This window comes from Nelumbo lutea, chromosome 4, assembly GCF_056320005.1.
Source record: "Nelumbo lutea isolate HS-2025 chromosome 4, American lotus-T2T, whole genome shotgun sequence".
NCBI lineage: Eukaryota > Viridiplantae > Streptophyta > Magnoliopsida > Proteales > Nelumbonaceae > Nelumbo > Nelumbo lutea.
Genome location: NC_142687.1, coordinates 6,739,932 through 6,747,704, shown reverse-complemented (window position 1 = coordinate 6,747,704; position 7,773 = coordinate 6,739,932).

Sequence of the window (7,773 nt, the reverse complement as noted above, 5' to 3'; positions counted from 1 at the left end):
AAGAAAACAGGGCGCTAAAAGATTGTAAAATCTTCATTTGAAGCTTTCTAAAAAAGCCCAAATTCTAACCATTAACATCTTTTATGGATTTTAACTTTTTTTCTAATAAATATTTTCATTACCAAACAGAAAAAGCCTAGAATTCAAGCTTTCCAATTTCTAAACAGCCCAAAACCTGCATACAAAGACTTGTCAAATGCGACCCTAAAATAGTATGCATGTTTCCCATAATTAAATCCGGTTAACGGATATTCATATTCGATCCGATTTTATAATTTGGATTGAATAGGGGTCCGTCCTTAGTTGATCCCACCTAACAAATTCTAACTTCATCGTAAATTTTGATAACAATGATAAAGGATGAGAACATTAATTATACTTTAAATATCACTATTCCCGATATATAGCTGGATGCATGTGGCCACTAAATGTATCGGTTCAGCAGAAGCAAATTCGTTCAAGTGGAGTATTGAAAGGTTTAATCTAGATGAATTTCTTTTGCTTAATATTAACCAATGGAGGTGGGGGCAGGTGACAGGTGACCATCTCGATCTCGGGTGATTTTGAGGTCACTAGTCACCAATAACCACATTTAGCTGTTTCTCTCTATTATTATTATTATTTTTTTTTAAATTAGGGCTAAATTCATTAATAATGCTCAGAATTTCAAATATAAATTATAAGAGTACTGATGAAGGAAGATTTGGTCTGACCTCACTGTTACGTGACATGTGGCAGAAACAACAGCTCGGCAAAAGGGGGTTAAGCCAAAGGCGGGAACAAGGGGACACCAGCAGACCGAACTCCCTACGGGGGGCCCGAACTCACTCTTTGCCCAAAACCAGAGTAATCCGAACTAGCCAACTTTGTAACAACTCGGGATACACCTCGCCGAACTGACCCACCTTGTAACAGCTCGGGAAACACCTCGCCGAACTGGCCAACTTTGTAACAGCTCGGGATACACTTCGCCGAACTGACCCACCTTGTAACAGCTCGGGAAACACCTCGCCGAACTGGCCAACTTTGTAACAGCTCGGGATACACTTCGCCGAACTGACCCACCTTGTAACATCTTGGGATACACCTCGCCGAACTGGCCAACTTTGTAACAGCTCGGGATACACTTCGCCGAACTGACCTGCCCTATAGATACCTCCGAGCTCAAGACTTCGCCTCGCTCAGCACTCCGCATCACCTTCTGGGCACCAAACCAAACAAGTCGTACCATGCCTGACACTGAGGAAGTCCGTGCCCGAGGGCGCCGCGCCTGACTGACTTGGGATCTGACGTTTGGCGGCCGCACTCTAACGGCCACCTGCCACCGCCATTGACAACGCCATCTCCAGTTAGAGAGACGGTTAGGCAGCGACGGTTCTGTCCCAGCAGAAAGGACGACGGCCAAATTGACAAGCACAAGGGTAATCATACCCGACCTGACAAGGGCCTTGGGGCGAGTGCACGAAGTGATTATAAGAACCCCCTGCCCCCAACAAACAAGGTATGCAAACTTTGCGCTATTTGGTATTACCTTGCTTTTGAAGGATTCTAACTTGAGCTTCGGAGCCTCTACACCGGGTTCCCCCCGGAGCTTCCCCATCTCCTCCGTTTCAGGTTCCCTGCTACCCCGTTCAGAAGCAAGGTCGTGGACAGCTAAGACCGGCCGGATCGCGCTCCATCAATTGGCGTCGTCTGTGGGAACGCTTCAAAAAGCCTCCCTCCAAACTTCCATAACCCCTTTTCTTCAAAAAACCCAACACTCATGGCCTCCTCCAGCAACACCGGACGTGGCACGGTGACAAACGCCACCGGGGAACAACTTCAAGTCCCCGTGGTGTGCGTTGGACAGTTCACCATCCCCCTTTCGGTGGATGGGATCCCCAGCTTGAACGCGCCACAAGCAGTGGCGTCCGTAAACCCTCCTGCCACAAGCATCCCCTTTCCTCTCCCCATTGAGACAACCTTCACTGAACCGACTGCCGTCCCCCTGGCAGCCAGCCAAAACCGGTTGGACGACCTGATGCAGTGCATGCAGGCAATGCAAGCCCAAATGCAACAGTTCCAGCAGCACCAGCTTTACCAGCACCAAGCACTGCACAACATCTCCCAGTATCACTATCAACAGCAGTTCCCCCAACTGCCACTGAACCAACCACTACTTCCACCTCGCCACCCCGCTCCGAGGCCGATCAAGGCCTCCTCGTAGGATGGACGCCCCCACCAGGCGAAGGCCCCTCGGCCCCAGAACCCCCTAACAGCCAGGCCTCGTCCCCAGGCCGAAGAGAGAAAAATGTCATCCCCGCCTCGCAACCCGCAGGCGGGTCGAGAACCTCGCCCGCGAGGTCGGCACCCCGGCGCTCCAAGCCCGAGTTCCCGCTCACCGAAAACCGATTCGGCACCCTAGCGGCAGACTACCAGCATTCCGGGCCCGTCGAGCTTGGTAACACAGAGGCCAGCAGCGCCAGTACAAGGCCCGCTCGACAACGAAGGCACCGGCTAAGTCGCCGAACCGCCACCCGTGCCTTGTTAGAACTCAGAGGCAAAGAGACGAAGTAGGAGCTGCCCCGATTCTCTCGGTTCCTTCCTCCCTCGCATCAGAACTCCTGGCGGTCCCCTTACCTAGAGATTTCAAGCTCCCACCTCTGGACAAGTACGACGGGTCCTTCGACCCCAACGACCACGTTGACGCCTTTCAGTCCCAGATGCACCTCGCCAGGGCCAGCGAATCGTGCATGTGCGTGGCCTTTACCACCACCCTCAGGGGGGTAGCCCGCACTTGGTACAGGAACCTGGCCCCCGGGTCGATAAAGTGCTGGGCCCAGTTCGTGCAGGTCTTCACTGCACACTTTGTCACCAGCCAACGATGCCCCAGAACAGAGGAAAGCATCTTCGGAGTAGTCCAAAGAGAAGGAGAATCCATCCGGGGCTACATCAAACGATTCAACGAAGCATGCTTGCAGATACCGCGGTTGGACCCTGCAGTGCAGCTCGCGGCGGCCAAAAGAGGGGTGACGCACAAAGAATTCAAATGGCACATGGTGGCTAACCAACCCGCAACCGTGGCCGAATTCCTTAAGCTCGCGGATAAGTTCATGAGGATAGAGGAAGAAGTCAACCAACGAACCGAAGGCGGGAACGAGAAAAGAAAGAGAGAAGGCGAGCTCTCCAACCCGGTTGACAGAAAAAACCCAACCCGGGAGCTGAAGCCGAACCAGTCATTCTGGGCTCCCCTAGCAGTTCGAACGGACTACACGCCGTTAAACACGAGGCGGACGGAGATCTTAATGACGATCAAAGACGCCCTGTACGTGAAGTGGCCACCTCGCTTAAAGGGAAATCCGAACAAAAGAAATAAGAATTTGTATTGTAGTTTCCATAGAGACCATGGTCATAGTACCAAGCAGTGTAATAACCTCCGGGACAAGATAGAGGGGCTCATCCGTCGCGGATACTTGAGAAACTTTGTACAGCACAACAATAATAACAATAAGGCAGGTCGGCAAGGGGAGCACGAAAATGATGCCCCCGAGTCTAGCAACAGACCTGCCGAACCGTTGCAGCGGCAGCCTCCGGAAGAAAGGCCAGTTCGGGAAACCATCCATGTAATCGTGGGAGGTTCGGTGGTAGCGGGGTGTACCTCGACAGCAGCCTGGACTTCAGTTCGCGAAGCGGCCCTCGAAGAACGGAACCCCCCAAAGAGACCAAAGACCGAAGAACCAATCTTCTTCACGGAGGACGACGCGCGAGGGGTCCACTACCCCCATGATGACGCGCTTGTCATTAAACTAAGGATCAGCGACTTCGAGGTCAGACGCGTACTCGTAGATTCGGGCAGCTCAGCGGACATCCTCTTTAAATCAGCATTTGACCAGTTGCAGTTACAGAGGAGCAAGCTGAAGCCCGCGAACACTCCCCTGGTGGGTTTCAGCGGAGAGGAAGTCAGGCCCCTCGGAAAAATAACCGTACCTGTGGAAGTCGGCACATGGCCTTGTGCGGTCAGACTCAACCATGATTTCCTGGTAGTCGCGACCCCCTCCCCATACAATGCCATAATAGGGCGGCCGATCACGCATATCCTACGGGCGGCGGTCTCCACCTACTATTTGGCCATGAAGTTCCCTACGGACTTCGGTGTAGGGGTAGCGCGGGGTGACCAGCTCGAGTCCTGCAAGTGTTATGTTGCCGCCCTGAAGGGAAAAATCAAGGTGACCGACGACCTCGAACTGGAGCGGCTTGCAGAGCAAGGTGAGGAATGAGCTTTGCCCACGGAGGAAACGGTCGCAATCCCGACTTCGACTACGAACCCAGCTCGCACACTTCAGATCGGAGCTTCCATCGAGGATCCCCTACGAACCGAACTGGTGAGTTTTTTACTTCAAAATTTAGATATTTTTGCCTGGTCCGCAGCCGACATGCCCGGCATTAGCCCCGGCCTGATAACTCACAAACTTAATACTGACCCTGTAGTCAGACCCGTTAGACAGAAGAAACACAACTTAGCCCCAGAACGCTGGAGGGCGGTCGACGAGGAGGTCGAGAAGCTCCTCACAGCAAACTTCATAAGGGAAGTCCATTACCCGAGCTGGGTGGCCAACCCGGTGTTGGTAAAAAAGGCAAACGGCAAGTGGCACATGTGCGTTGACTACATCGACCTGAACCGAGCTTGCCCGAAAGATTGCTTCCCCCTCCCCAGAATTGACCGCCTAGTGGACGCGACCTCGGGAAACGAGTTGCTAAGCTTCCTGGATGCCTACTCGGGCTACAACCAAGTCAAGATGGACCCATCCGATGAGGAAAAAACCAGCTTCATAACCGAGTTTGGCCTGTATTGCTACAAGGTCATGCCCTCCGGACTAAAAAATGCTGGGGCAACTTTCCAAAGACTTGTAAATAGGCTTTTTCGGCCCCTGATTGGTACGAAGATAGAGTGCTATGTAGACGACATGGTCGTCAAGACTCAGTTTTCACAAGAATTAATACAAGACTTAGATTCTGTCTTCCAAATCCTGTGTCAGTTTAGCATGAAATTGAACCCCAACAAATGTGTCTTCGGCGTCACCTCGAGCAAGTTCCTAGGGTACATTATTAATCGGCGCGGTATTGAGGCCAACCCGGACAAAATAAAAGCCATTCTAGATATGAGACCACCTCGGAAAGTAAAATAGGTTCAGAGGCTAAACGGCCGCATAGCCGCTCTAAGCCGCTTCATGTCCAAATCAGCAGACCGCTGCCTACCCTTCTTCAAGGCAATCAAAGGCAAAGGGTTCGAGTGGACCCAGGACTCCCAGCTCGCGTTTGACGAGCTAAAAGGTTCCCTCGCTAGTGTGCCGACCTTAGCCCGGCCCGAGGTGGGCGAGGTCTTAGAACTGTACCTCTCGGCAAGCGATGAGGTGGTCAGTTCGATACTAATAAAAGAAACAGACCGGGTCCAGCGACCCATCTATTATGTTAGTAAAATTTTGCAGGGAGCAGAGGCAAGGTACCCACAGATAGAAAAACTAGCATACGACCTAGTGACAGCAGCTCGGAAACTCCGCCCATACTTCCAGGCTCACACCGTCATCGTCCTGACTGACAAACCACTGAGACAAGTTTTACTCAAACCCGAGGTTTCCGGTCGACTGACGAAATGGGCCATCGAACTCAGCGAGTATGACCTCCAGTGCAAACCAAGAACCGCTATTAAGGCCCAAGCTTTGGCAGATTTTATCGCCAAGTGCACTTTCAGCCACGAAGCCCCACAGGTCGAGCCCGAGGTCCCCAGTTCGGGCGAACCCGGAGCTCCCGAGCCCATAGAGTCCGAACCCCGTGAAGTAGCAGCCAGTGTGGCATCTCTCCTGGTCAGGCGAAGCGCGAACTGGGATGAGGAGCCCTGGATCCTTCACGTGGATGGATCCTCGAACCGGCAAGGCAGCGGAGCTGGAATAGTCTTGTGCGGCCCGGGCAGCACAAAATTAGAATACGCACTATGCTTTGAGTTCGCGGCATCCAACAACGAGGCAGAGTACGAAGCACTGATCGCCGGGCTGGACCTAGCGCGAAAGGTAAAGGCAAAACACTTGGTCATCTGCAGCGATTCTCAGCTCGTGGTCAACCAAGTTACAGGCGAGTATGAAGCACGCGAGCTCTCCATGATCGCATATTTGGCCAAAGTAAAAGAAGCCCTGCTCAACTTCCAGTCACACTTCATCAGGCAAATCCCGAGGTCAGAGAACACTGAGGCAATGTAGTCCTCAACTGCCTTCTTCTTGGCGTCTTCAATGCCTTGGGAAAAATCTGAGTTCTCTCCCTGATGTCCTCCTGAAGATATTCGACTTGATGTTGCAAATCCAACTTCAAGTCCGCCATATGCTTGACAACTACCCCCATGGCCTCGGCATCACGCTGAGACCTTGCCTGCCTGGCCATCGTGACGCGAGCAGCCTTTTTGGCAGCGTAAGCAGCCGCCTCAGCAGCCCGGGTATTTGCCTCTACAGCATGGAAAGCTTCTTCAGCAGCATGAGCGGCAGCCTCAGCAGCTCGCGCCTGTCGCGAGCTCCTCTCCACTTGGGCCGCCAAGGCATGAATTGAAGAGTTCACCTACCAAAAGAAACAAGTGAGCAATAACAGCAGAAGCGACAGAAAATGAAATAGGCAGACGGAATCCAACTTACCACCATGGCATGTGTTACGGCACGGCATGCGACCTGATTCAAGGGAAGATCGGTCCACGCTGCGATCTCCTCAGGGAAAGTAGCCTCCCTACTCTTCTGAAGAGCGTAGTTCGGCGTCAACACGCTCCTGAACTCCCCTTGAGCTCCCGAGCCCGAAGGCCCAGCCCGCGTATGAGCGGACCCAGAGTGAGCAGGAGCACTTGAGTATGCAGGAGCGCCCGTATGAGTGGTCTCAGTGTAAGGCGCCCCGACAGTTTCGTGCACCGGTGGAGTCACCTCGGGCTCCCTGGGCAGATCCTCCGGCGTGTGGTCTGGAACTTGGGGCTCGTCATCCAGGGGCAGCTCGGTACGAGTTCGCTTGGCGACCCGCTTCCTCCTCTTCATACCTTGGAACAGACGCCCCCCACGAGTTCTCCGCGTCCATCACACCTGTAGAAACGAGTTCGACATCAGAAAAAATGAAAACAGAGCAAGCAAGAAACCGCATAGCTAGAAACCTATCCGAACTCAGGCCGGCCGCAATAAGCTTGGCCTCCGTTAAGTAGTGGTGGCACTTTAAACCTTGCCGTGCCCATTGCCGGAGGCCCTTCACCGTCTCTTTATCGAGAGTCATGCCTAAATCAGGAGCGGCCTCACCCCACCCGGTCTGAAAGGGCCATCCTTGTGCACTTCGCACGCCGAAGTAGTCCCGCTTCCACACCGGGACCTTATTAGGAAGATCGTGCAGAAGCTTAAAACCCTGGCGAGGAGAAAGGTAATATGCCCGTCTTCCCCCAGGAAGAGAACCCGCCTGTCTCTTGAGCATCAAGATAGAGGAGAATATCTCTAAGTCCAAGGGGAAGTTTTGCTCGCAAAAAAGGGAATCTGTCCCCACCAGGTTCCGAATAGAGTTCGGATGAAGTTGGACAATGGTGACACCAAAATGGTTTATGACTTCGACGAGAAGGGGACAGAAAGGAAGTCGCAACCCCGCAACGAGCTGCTCTCGAAAAATTACGATCTCGTCAAGACCGTGTTCCCAAGGAAAGCTACCTAAAAGAATAAAATATGTATACCCCTCGGGAAGGTTGTAAGACATGAGTATGGATTGAAGCCCCTCAGGCGTCATGGTCGAAGGACC